This window comes from Hermetia illucens, chromosome 6 (assembly GCF_905115235.1).
Source record: "Hermetia illucens chromosome 6, iHerIll2.2.curated.20191125, whole genome shotgun sequence".
NCBI lineage: Eukaryota > Metazoa > Arthropoda > Insecta > Diptera > Stratiomyidae > Hermetia > Hermetia illucens.
Genome location: NC_051854.1, coordinates 67,949,794 through 67,962,551, shown reverse-complemented (window position 1 = coordinate 67,962,551; position 12,758 = coordinate 67,949,794). Strand labels below are relative to the sequence as shown.

Sequence of the window (12,758 nt, the reverse complement as noted above, 5' to 3'; positions counted from 1 at the left end):
GTTATGAAATTTGGAGAGAATATTTTTGAAGAAGAGAATATGCAATAAAAAATGTTGGTTTCGGCGGCGATCACCACTGTATATAATCCCTTAAGTGGATGTCCAGCACACACACGGCTTTGGTACGCATTCCAAAGAGATATAGCTCTGGTAAATCTTGACAAGCCAAGGCACTACCCTTTCTTGCTGCTTCTGTAACATGATTGGCATTATACCATCTGGACCCGGAGATTTATATGAGCAGAAACTGTTTATAGCCCATCCGATCTTATCTTCGGTAATTATCGATTTGATAGTCTCGGACGCCTGGAGCAGCTGCGTATCCTCCAAGCAAGGCTCTGACTCATAGTCCTCCTCACTGCTGGGAAAGTGCATTTGGACCAGTAGCCCCACGGTTTCACCAGAAGGTGTTTCTTGGACAGAATCTTACTGAGCCTTGCAGATTCACGCTGGTCTTTTCAATGTACCGACAATTGTCCAACCAGGACCGCCTCTTGGTCATCTTGATGGTCGACTTGTACTTCCTCAGGCATTCCTTGTATGGTTGCCAATATTTGTACCTGTAGCAGTTGTTAAAGATCTCCCTGGTCAGTTTCCTAAGGCTGGACGGCGCTTCATTCCAGCACGGTGGCAGGGTTTTCTTGTTGTATTTAGCAGCATCCGAGACTTTAAAGGCGGTGTAGAATGGCTTTTCAAGAGCCCCGGGCTTTGATTCCAGGTCGTCTGTCATGTCAATCTTACAAATTTGCCCACCGGAGAGTTTGTTCTTGATAACATGACCAAACTTCCTGCAGTCGATCCTCCTGGGATCTCCTGGTTTGAAGCGCGGCGTGATATAGACTGAAAAGCATTTAACCATGAAGGAAAAAGACGTCTGCCCAGACACTCTCCAGTTCTCTACTCTAAGAGTCCCATCGTCGGTTAGTAGATATAACCCTACTAACCAAACAATCACAGTTCTCTGAGCTGGGAAAATGGAAAGTTGGTGTATTGCCCCTGTTGTACACCGATTTGTATTAATAATAAAATCAAAAAATAATTGATGACTGAAGTGCCCGCTTATTGTAAAGCGGCGGTAAATCTGCAAATTTATTTAAAAAAATTAGCACATTATCTACGCTGCTGATGAAGATTTCGGGGGCTGCACTGCACCTTTCACTGGCTTTAGGAGGTAACATTTGTAACGTGAGAGTCCCGAGCGGTGGTATAGCCAGCACCCTATCTACTGGGAGAGGTGCTGAGGTTACTTTGGACGCTTAGGTGTTCCAGCGCCTCAGAACCGTTGCTGTTAACCGCCGAGTTCCCGGGCGATCCTTTTCCCTCAACTTTGGTACAATCGGGGGACTATAGTTTGCCCGGAGGCGGTTCCCCGGAAGCTATTTTTTTTGCGCGGGAAAGACTTTAACTTGAGCAGTTGGTGTCCGGAGTTAGTACTGCTGACAGAAGCGGCTTGCTTCGGCTCGTTCGTTGAACACTTAGTCTCAATTGAACTGGTTCACAATTGAATGAGTGGAGAATCTGAGTCAAGACTCATCTTGGCTTCGAGTTTTGACTACCGCTTAGCTTCAGGTGTCTTCTCTCTTTTCCTAGAGCATCTTTCTTCATCAGCCTAAAAAAATTGATTTTCGGATGGTCAAAAGATTCTACTCTAAAATTCTTGTTCGACAACGGAAAAGTTATTTGTGCTTTTGTATATGAGAAATAGTTCCCTGGCGAATATAAATACTTCTTCCGGGATAAAAATACTTCTTCCAAAGTTTCTCCAAAGATATTCAACTATGAAAATTTAGAAAATAAAAACTAAAAAAAATCGTTTTCAATACTAAATATTCATTGATCTTTTTGAATCTCAAATACACGAATGGAGGCCCAGGCCCAGCAGAGAAATCTTAGTGCCGAACTCTAGCATCTATCAACAAAATGAATCTGTTTAGGTTAATTAGTCATTTATTTGTTCAGTTCTACCTACTCGAAATATACTAGAATTATATCTTATATTAACATATCTATACCTAAGCTCCTTGGAGTGGAGCTCCGATCAATTTTAAAAAGGATTCATCGTTGCAGAATTCTGACCTGACAGTGTTATCAAATTGGTGAGATTCTATCTGTGGGGATCTCTGATCACGTGGATAGTGAAGCAGGAGGCATATGTTTCTCGGTACGCATAGCTTCAATTATCAAGTACAGAAATTCATTCACATAACAAAATATTTCAATCTGTCTGCATATCATACTCAATTTTTTTCAATTTCACCAATTACCACTGAAATTATAACGCGGATTTACAGCTTTTCGCACCACAAATTTTCTCACGCCGGAATTAAATGCTTCTCATCTCTTATGTGAATCACATTAATTTCAAGCCACTGTACCAATATATTATTCATCAAAGCGTTAATTATTTGCCAATAGTCAAGTGAAAAATTTGAAAATTTCAACTGTGAAATAACAAAAATACAGAGAAATACGTCAAGTTGGTTTCCATCAATTATCGCATGAGTAGTTTAGAAACTTCCGATTCATCTTCGCACAATTTGTATTAAGAAAAGTTATGACTACAGTTTGGAATGGTTTATATTCCTTTGAATTTATAGAAATATACAATCCTGTAATAAGGAAATCAGTCAGATATTAAAATGTGCTACGGTTTCATGAATGGGCCACATGACTCATTCAAGTATGACGTTGAATAAACTTAGATTAACTCTTTCTAAAGTGGCAAGTAACCAATGAAAGTTGTAATGTTTCCTGTTCAGATTTTTGTGGAGCACTGTCTCTTCTTTCTATTGTTATTAAGGTTTTGGGTAAACACAAAACCTTATTAAAATCGGTTTACTGTCTGTCTGTCTGTCCGTCACATGCATTTTTCTCGGAGACGGTTGTAACGATTGACATCAAATTTGAACGCTCACGCATATAGGGAGTTATATCCTTTTACGTCGAATTTAATGGGGGGAGGGGGGGGAGAGTCCTCATACATGCAAAAGGGGGTGTACATTTTTTTTTTAATCAAATATAGTCACTTTGGGTATCAAAATAAAAGTCTCGGTTAGTACTTTTCGAAGCCGTTCTTAGTTTTGACATTTCTTTAACGGGCCCGTTCTCAGAAACTACCCAACCGAAAAATCTAAAAAAAATCAAGGATCTGCCCTTATATGTGCCTAGGCTCCGAAATACCGTCCATGCCAAGTTAATAGTAGTGTTACTATAATTTTTAGTAATAGACAGAAAACCCCCCTTAACTTCACCCTAGAATTACCAACAATGCAACAGTATAAACTACAACATAGAGCATGATCCTGCAAAATTTGGTGAAAATCTCACTATTACTAACAAAATTATATTAGGTCAAAGTTGCCACTTCTGTGCAAATTCTGACTTTGAATGTCAATATCACTTGAAAGTGGATATTTTCACATAATATATGCATATATGCACATTCAAATCTCTTTATAAAAGAAATACACAAAACCTTTCATATCAGAAGCGCCTAGCTTCGGGTTTTCCGACTTTTTTTTCCAAAAATTTGTTTCATTGAAACTGCGCTTAAACTTATTATCGTCAATTTATGTTTTGCTAGTGATAAGCCTACAGTAATGGGACAAGCACGAAGAGTCAACCGAGATTCGAGTCGGAGTCCTAGATTGAGAAAGTACGTTCAATCGATTCCTTATTATTATTATTATTCTGTTAAGGGAAAGTCGCATCGCGTCCTTAAAGAACTATTGTGCCCCATTTACTGGTTATAGTGTACCTATTGATCATAGTACCTCAAACAGGCCTATAACCGTCAGGAACTTTAGTATGTTCCCTACTTCCAGATCGTCCAGCTTTGCATCTGGCATTAAGTGTTCTCCCAGATGCCTCGATCTACTTTGCACAAGTGCAGGACACTATCCCAGGACGTGTATAGAGGTTCCGTCATACTCCTCACAAAACCTGCAGGCAGTGTCCGTAGATATCCCTAGCTTCCCTAGATGGTAGTTCAGCCAACAATGACCATTGAGAATTCCCACTATGATTCGGAGATTCTTTTTGGTGAGGTTTAAGCAATCATTTGTGCGCATGGGTCCGATTCGCCCAATAGGCACCCTGGACTACTCCATCCCTTGTAGGCTCGCCCAGTATAGTTCCCTCAACCGTTCCTTTTCATTTCTTAGATTCATAGCCATGAAACCGTTTTCGATTCCAGAGAAGGGTTCTGGCCCGTGTAAAGGCATCCCTGCTCCCTTCTTGGCTAGTTCCTTCCAACCCAGCATGGCCTGGAACCCAAAGTATCCAGATTTTGTTGGGCGAACCGAGTGTATTCAGTCTCTCAAGGCATTCCCACACCAGTTTAGAGTTCACCTGGTTGGACCTAAGTGCCTTGATTGCTGCTTGGCTGTCGATGAGAATAGCTATGTTCTCCCCCTGTAGTTCCTTTGCAGATTAAAGGAGGATAATTTGTTTATGGCGTAAATTTCCGCCTCGAATATGGTAGTGTACCTGCCCATTGGTTCAAAGTACATTTTCCTTGGACCATTGACACCGGCACCCGCTTCCTCTGCTGTGAGGGATCTGTCAGTGTACCAAGTAATGAGTTGCTGGTTTAAGTTGTATGCCGCATCACGAAGTGAAACCTAGTTGTCATGTTATCCCTTCGTATCAGTAATTCGGGATACCTCCTAGAAAGAATATCAATCTTCCTTCGATTTAGGCAGCTCATAGTACCGGCCATCCTGTAAATTGCCCTCCTTGCCTGCATCTGTATGTGCAGATGGAGAGGGGTTAATCCCAGAAGGAGCTCCAGAGATGCCGTTGGGCATGTCCTCATTGACCCACTAATACATACGCAAGCCAGCCTTTGGAGCTTATGTAATTCCCTGGCTTGTGTGCTGAGTTCGGTTCTTTCTGCCCAGATTACCGCTCCATAGGTAATCATTGGTCTTACTATTGCGGTATATATCCAAAGTAGTATCTTCGGGCTGCAACCCCATTTTGTTCCTGCTATGGATCTGCAAGTCGTCAGAGCCCTCGTGGCTTTCCGACAAGTGTCTTCCAGAGTAATTTTTTGTCTAGCGTAATTCCCAAATATTTGACCTCTCTTTCTAGTTTCACCTCCATATCATGTAATCTTATGGCTCTCAGGTGATCAAGCTTACGCCTCCTAGTGAATGGTACTATGGTGGTTTTGACTGGGTTGATCCATAGTCCCACCTTCCTGCACCAGGCACTAGTAACCCTTAGTCCAGTTTGGATTCTATCACATAGGATATCTTCATATTTGCCCCTACAGATTAAAACAATGTCGTCCGTGTAATCCTGGACTTGTAATCCATTGTTAACACGTCCAGGAGTTCATCTACTACCATACTCCACATCAGCGGCGATAGTACCCCACCCTGTGGGCAGCCTTGAGTGGTGTTCATGGCCGTAGAAATTGTACCTGTCGGTACTTCTATTTGTCTGCTTTCTTGGATTTTGCCCATCCAGAATGCCAGGGTGTTTCCCACTTCCTCGCGGCTCAGGGCATCTTGTATCTCTCTGTGTGATGTGTTTTCGAATGCTCTTTCGATATCCAAAAACGCGCACAGTGCAATTTCTTTTGTTTCTATGGCATTTCGTAGTACCTCTGTCAGCTGATACAGAGCAGTTTCAGTTGGCCGTCCTGCCCGCCAAGCGTGTTGACAGTGATGTTGGGAATTTACGCTTTAGAACGTTAGTTCTAATATAGTTGTCTATGACCTTCTCCACCGTTTTGAGTACGTACGATGTTAGGTAAATTGGTTTGAAAGATTTTGGGTGAAAAGGATTCTTTTTACCCGCTTTCGGAAGAAAGACCACTTTTGCCCGTCTCCATGCCATTGGTATGTATCCCAGTGCTATGCTCCCGCTTACCACTCTAAGAAGAGACTCTAAGATAATTCCTAGGCCTCTCTGGATTAATGCTGGGAAAATGCCATCTACTCCGGAGATTTTAGCGGTTTAAAAGCCTAGCTTCTGAGCATACCTCTTTTGCTAGTTTCCAGCTCTCCTTTTTTCCCCTTTTATTCGCTGTTGGGGTGTCAGGCAGAATGTTGTCGCCTGCCACTGTGGGGTAGGACCCCGGGAAATGAGTTCTGAGAAGTAGATGTACCTTGTCCTCCTCATTCTCGGTAAATGTCCCATTTTCCTTCTTCAAACAGACAGAGGATATTCCTCGTCTTTGGTTACAGCCTTGTACAGTCTGTTCGATCCCTTCACAGAATTCCCTGAAGCTGTTCCGTTTCGCTTCCCTGATTGCGTTGCTATACGGAGTCAGTGCATTTTTGTACCTCTGCCAGTCTCCGGTTTATTTTGCCCGGTTGAAGAGTTTTCGTGCTCTGTTCTTACTCTGGTCAGGCTCGCGAATCTGCCCCGGTACACCCAGGGCTCCTGAGCCAGCACTATTCCAATGTTCCTTGGAATTTGCCCTTGCAATTACTGCAGATGCAGCTTTCGCATGGTGGAGCTTTATCTGGGCTACCTTAGTACTGGTCATTATCTAAGGTATTATTTGGAGCTATTCTCCATTGTCGGAATGTTGCCCTCCTCCTCCGGCATGGTGCTTTTCTGAGCATCGCTGTTCACCTCGTGGCTTCCTAGGTCTAGGTCGTCCAGCTTCTGCTCTTCACTGGGCAGCAGGTCTACTTCCCTGGTTAATCCAGTCCTTTCCGCCTCTATGGCTTTCGAGACTTCTTCGGGGACCTCGGTATGTTTTTCACCCGGTGTCTCCTCCGGGGTATCTTTCCTTGGCTTTTCCCTGTGCACATGCACGGGTATGTTGCCAAAACGGTAATTGATATGGCAACTCTGACGTTTGATTGCCTCCAGGGATCGGTCATCTACCGCGATCGTGAGGAGTTTACCCTTGCCCTCCACCTTTCTTCTGAAGAGTCTCCATAGTCAGGTATGGAGATCTTCATTCTGGGCGATTAGGAGGCCTATAAGTTCTTCCGTTTCTATTGTCGCGGTTTTTGGTACAAAAACTGTCACCATGTGTGCTCCTGGTACATCATACCCAGCACATGTTGACAGTTCCACCTCTTCTCAGCCTGGCAATCTAGGAACTATGGTTCTAATCCATTCTGCAGTGTCCTCTGTCGCCCAGTCCACCAGTATAAGGCCTGGTCGAAAGCGTATCCCGATGAACACCAGTTTCGAAGTCCATCCCTTGATCATCTGCCTGGCGACAAGGTCCTCAATGGTTTCCTGCTCCTCACGAGTGAGTATTTGCTCGGGAAACACAAATTCCTTGAAATTCTATAAAAATCGAATGGTTTTTGAGGTCTCTTTGGTTTAGATAAAAAATGTAGAACATTCAGAGGAAGTTATACTTTCTAATACCTCATATCCTAACTGGTTTACTAAGTCAGCTGTAAATTATTTATCTTGAACATATGTTTTGATTTTTTGCACGTGCCAACCATTTCACCTTGCATTTCAAACTCATAAATATTTACTTCAACACACATGGAAACATATTTTAAGTTATAACCCCAGCAGACATCATACGCCGTTGCTATGGTTGATTTCAAATATACATATATATATACTCTTAAACTCGCTTTCCTTTTCTTATACACTTTCTATTTCTACTTCCTCTCATCTTGAAAAAACTGGCATGTATGGGGCAAGAATCCTTAAAGATACATCTATAGATTTTGGAACACCAAACAAAAGCAAATAAATAAACAAGGAAAAGTCAGATAAAAATCTTATATGTGTTTATAAAATTACTATAAAAAATTGGTTTTTCATAAGATTTCCATTGAGAAAAAGAGACAAGGGAGCATAATATATGTGCCTTGCTTTACAATATTCTACACTGACCGCTATATACGATTTGAACAGACTACGATTGTATCTGTGAGATCCAGAGATACTTACTTATACTATTATACATTGAGCAATTTAAATTTAAAGAAATTATTCGTCTTGAGTATCTGCGGTTGGCTAGAATATTTTAGAAAAGCGGATATTAAAAAAACCGTTGAGCGATTTATAGTATTTTCTCTGCTAATATTTGCATCTTAATATAAATAAATATGCTTCATAGTGTCAAAAGTGAAAATAAAATTTTAATCGCTTGAATATGAATTTTATAGCTTCATCCTCAGAATTTTTCTTTCGGCGTTTACTCTTTTCTTAGTCAAGTTAAATTATATTATCTGTTAAACACGAACTGTTAAATATTGTAAATGGAAATTCAAAACGATGTACCTTGGATCTATTTCAATTAAAAATATTAGGCAATGACACTTATATTTCCTGTCATTTGGATTGAAACCATTGCAAGTCAACTGGAAAACGTTATTTTCTATGAAAAAGAGTTCTGCATTTTGCGCACGAGTTTCCGTTTTTCACCAATCTTAACAAGAAATTTGCAAAAATTTATAATTTTCAACCCCATTGAGTGAACTATACCTGTAGAATGTTTAGGATATAAGTATGTGTCAATTAAATGCTACTCTCTTTCGAATTTACATTGGGCTGAAAAACGCGAATCATTTCTGGATCAAATAAAAATATTTTTTTAGCTAGGTTGAAGAAAAACAGTTTAGAAAAACAATATTAAATAAACGGAAAGAAACTAATAAATTACATTCGCCTCGGGAGACTCAAAATATTTAATAGTAATTGTAATTAGTCTATGACGCATTCTTTAGAACCATATTTGACATATCGTTCACATAATCGATGAACCAAGGCAGGTTTGCTAGAACTGTTCTCGAAAAAAAAAGACAGAAGCATCGTCCCCACTACTTGCATTCCTGGATATAGAGAAAACGTTTGCCAAAGAAGTTGTGGCAGGTATATCAAAACAGTTTCGTGTCTCTGTCGGTGTTCATTAAGGAAGTACTGTAATGACAACGTGGATTGGCTGATGACGAAAACACTTTCCGAGGTGGCCGCAGTTAATCAAGAGGGGAGAACTATTTCAGAATTTGAAAATTTGAAACAATTGGCCGTGCGTCCATAAATATTGAAGCTCCAGTGAAGTACTCAGCCGACTCGACTCTTTGGTCCAGAACGTGGAGCGAGAGGGTCCTTTGAACACTTCAGTCCCTCAGGTGTTACTTCTCCTCCTCTCCTAAGTGTTTATGCTCTTACCATGTCTGGTTCGCCGCTGAAGTCCTCAAAAAACTTCATCAAGAACACACTGCGAGGAAGAAGAATTTCCCGGCTTGTGGGAAGAGGCTCTCATCATCCCCATTCACAAAAGTGGTGATCATGCACCTCCTGTTCCAAAATCTTGGAAAGATATGTCAGCGACTGGTTGTCCGCCCTCTTTGGCCACTAGATAGTGAAAGAGTAACACTGCTTTGTTAAGCGTGGGTCCACTACCACCAACTTTCTTGACGTTATCAACTTTGTCGCCAAATGTCTAAATTCACGGCAAGAAGTACATACCATTTACACTGACGTCGCGAAAGCCTTCGACACTGCAAATCACAAGATACTTCTATTCAAACTCTCGTCTCTAAGCGTTCCTATACCACTTGTTTTATGGCTTGCCTCTTACCTTTTCAACCGATCCTGCCGCGTCTCTTCTGACGGCTGCACAGCGTGCTCTTTCTCCTCCGGTGTCTCACTGGAATCTATTCTGGAAGTCACTTTCGACAATAAGCTCCGCTTCGACACCCATTACCTCGAAGTTACCAATCAAGCAGCAAAATTGTCAGGCTTTATATTTCGTTCCTCCTCTGATTTTGACTCCATCCAACGTTCCCTAGTTCTCTTCGATTTCCTCGTGAGGAATATCATCGAGTACTGCTCCGTGATCTGGTCACCTTCACGTAACTGTGAATAGCTTGTCCTTGAAAATGTGCAATATAAAGTTACCTGGACTACGCCTCCCGCCTCCGCTTTCTGATTCTCCTCTTCCTACAACAGCGTAGATCCTGTCTGGATTTAAGTACATTTTTTAAACTTTCCTCGTTCGGACCGTCCTGCATCTTATAGCGCACGTAACGCAGATATTTTCAACATGCCATTCACAGAGCTCGAAGTCTGCTTCCATTCCCCGATTCCTAGGCTTTGCCGAAGTTACAACGCACAACAGCTTGGTCCTTTTAACTTCTCTTTCTTGAGTAGTTTTAAGCATAGGATAATATTTTTGCTTTCTCCTCCTCTTGGGGACAATAAATAATTGGAGTTTACTCTCTTTATTGTCCGTAAAATAAATAAATTAATAAAAGCCCATGAGTCATTAAATCTTCAATCGATGCTTTTCCTGTTCCCACTCTGCCTTGGCATCCTCAAGCTATAATATTGGAGGATACCGCTTAATGTTCGATTGCTTGGAATAAACTCACGGGAAATTCGATATGTATGCAAGTATTGTTAGAAAGGCTTCTAGTTGCCGCCTGAAGGAATTCTTAAAAGAAATTAGTAGTTAATATCATAACTTAAAAAATTCTTTCGAGGAATGAGGCAGATCGATATTAAATTCATGGATTTCCAGGTTTGGGAAGATATTCTCTTGTGAACTCTTGAGTCGATTTCCTAAATCATTACCTTATGATGTTTCGGATAAAATTTGGGTAGGTAGGTAGCAGTTGCCCTTCTCGGAGGAGCTCAATTAGCACTGTGGTGTGCCGTTTTGATGCCACAAACTACTAAGACCATGACTATTGTTATGAAAGTAAGGAAGCAGAGGCCAGCCAGCTCAGATCTTCAGAGCCAGCCCATACCATTCACGAAGGGGCAGCTCTACCACCTTGCAGCTAGAGATCTCTCTGAGGTCCTCAAAGAATGGTTTACCTAGTGTCCTGTGCTGTCACAAAGGAAATATCTGAGGATTTCTCCCTCTTCTCCACAGCTTCGACAATACGAATTGTAGGGTATACCGACTCTGGCGGCATGGTCTCCCATAAACCAGAGGCCCGTGTAGACTGCCATAATCTTGTATGCATTTTCACTCGCCTGGCACACGAGCTGTGGCGATCGGGCTTTGTAATAAACGTACCAAATCCTCCTTAACTTGGCACAGGTGGGGAGACTTCACCATCTTAGGTCCGCGGCTGTTAAGTAGTGCTAGTAAATTTTACCCTTGACGGTCGCTATCGGGACACCGACTGCACCCACCGAAGGACTGCCAAGAGCAGAGCCCCGTCTGGCCAGTCCATCAGCCCACTCGTTCGTATATTCGTGTATTTTATATTCGTATGACCTGGAATGCAGAGAAGAGTAACCTTGAGTGTGTCGCCCATACTGTGCAGCGCGTTTCTATACTATACCACCAGCCCGTAGTCAGCCGTTGAATAATAATAATAATAATCGTTGGCGCAACAATCCATATTGGATCAAGGCCTTGAAGTGTGTTAGAGCACTTCATTCAAGACCGTAACGGTACACCACAGTACACTGTGGGAGGCAATGTGGTCAGCATTGCGCTCGCCCGAGATTATTACCCTGATTTGACTCAGGTACTCATTCACAGCTGAGTCGACTGGTGTCCGACATCCAATCACGACAACAAATTCCTTTGCCCTCAGCGAGATTTGAACCGCGACCTTCCGCTACGACAGCCCAGCGCTCTAATCACTTGAGCCATCCGGACACAAGGTTTTAATGGGAACTTCGTTGTCGGTCAGAATGGCTATATTACCTTTGGGGCTCGGATCATGCCCCAAACATCGACAGGCTTCCAGTATCGCTAGTACTTCCGCTTGGAATGGAATCTGGGATACATTGTGTGTATCCGAAAAAACTCCTGCACTTACTCCACAAACCATCTTTGATCCGTTGGTGAGGAATGCTGTGTGTGGGAGTGCCCAGATTTTCCGAGGTACTTCATCTAGGATGTTACTGTGGCCGTACGGCTCCGCTGTCCAGCATCCGGAGTCACGTAGTCTGACAACACTGCCCGCTACAACGTACTTAATGTGGAAGTATATGGGGAGGAGGTGTAAAAGTACAATGAAAATATCTGGCGGGCAGGACTGTAGAGTCCCGATAGCACCTGCACATGTTGTTTTTTGAATCCTATTAAGCTCCGTTCTATTGTGGCGGAATTCGGGTACCCTTGTCTTGGTGGTAAATAGCATCAGCTCCGTTTTGATTGAATTTACGTCAAGTCCGCATCTTACGGCCCACAGCAGCCCACATCTTTCCTAACGCTCCTTTCATGCTGTCGCTCATAATGGAGGGAAACATCATTGGCAAAAATCACACCAAGTCGTGGTCATACGCCACCACTTTCTCCACGCTCCTGTCCAATTTCAACCAGAGCACCTGTGAGGTATGTAGGTCTGCTGGGACTTAGAGAAAGGTGTCGTTTCATTAATCGTCCTTAGGTGGATGTCCAGGACGCGCTCTAGGATCTTCAACGCGAAAGAGGTGAGGCTGATTAGTTGAAAGTCTTTCACGGGCTCATGGCCGCGCATGCCCGCTTCCTGTATTAAAGCCGCTCGTGAGCATCTTTAAGAATTTGATACGTATCACAAGAAGATAAAGCTGCGGTAAATCTTGACAAACCACGGCACAACCCTTTCTTGCTGCTTCTGTAGCATGACTGGCATTATGCCATTTGAGCCCCGAGTGTTATATTCGGAGAAGCTGCTTATACCCCAGCCGATTTTATTCTCTGTACAGGAAATATACCCGTTCTCCTCTGTTGCCTGCTCCAGTTTAACTACGTGCAGACTCTTCCTGGCGATATATACTCTAGATATGTCCCCATTAACGATATATACTCTACATATGTCCCCATTAGCGTCTTTTGTGCTGTGGAATAAATTATAATATTTGTT

At 42.4% G+C, this 12,758-nt stretch overlaps 1 protein-coding gene across 1 annotated transcript in view; it reads left to right on the top strand.

Moving 5' to 3' along the window:
- The window catches only part of LOC119659076, a 305,119-nt gene that overhangs the window by 202,541 nt on the left and 89,820 nt on the right, over positions 1–12,758 (top strand). The window lies entirely within an intron of this gene.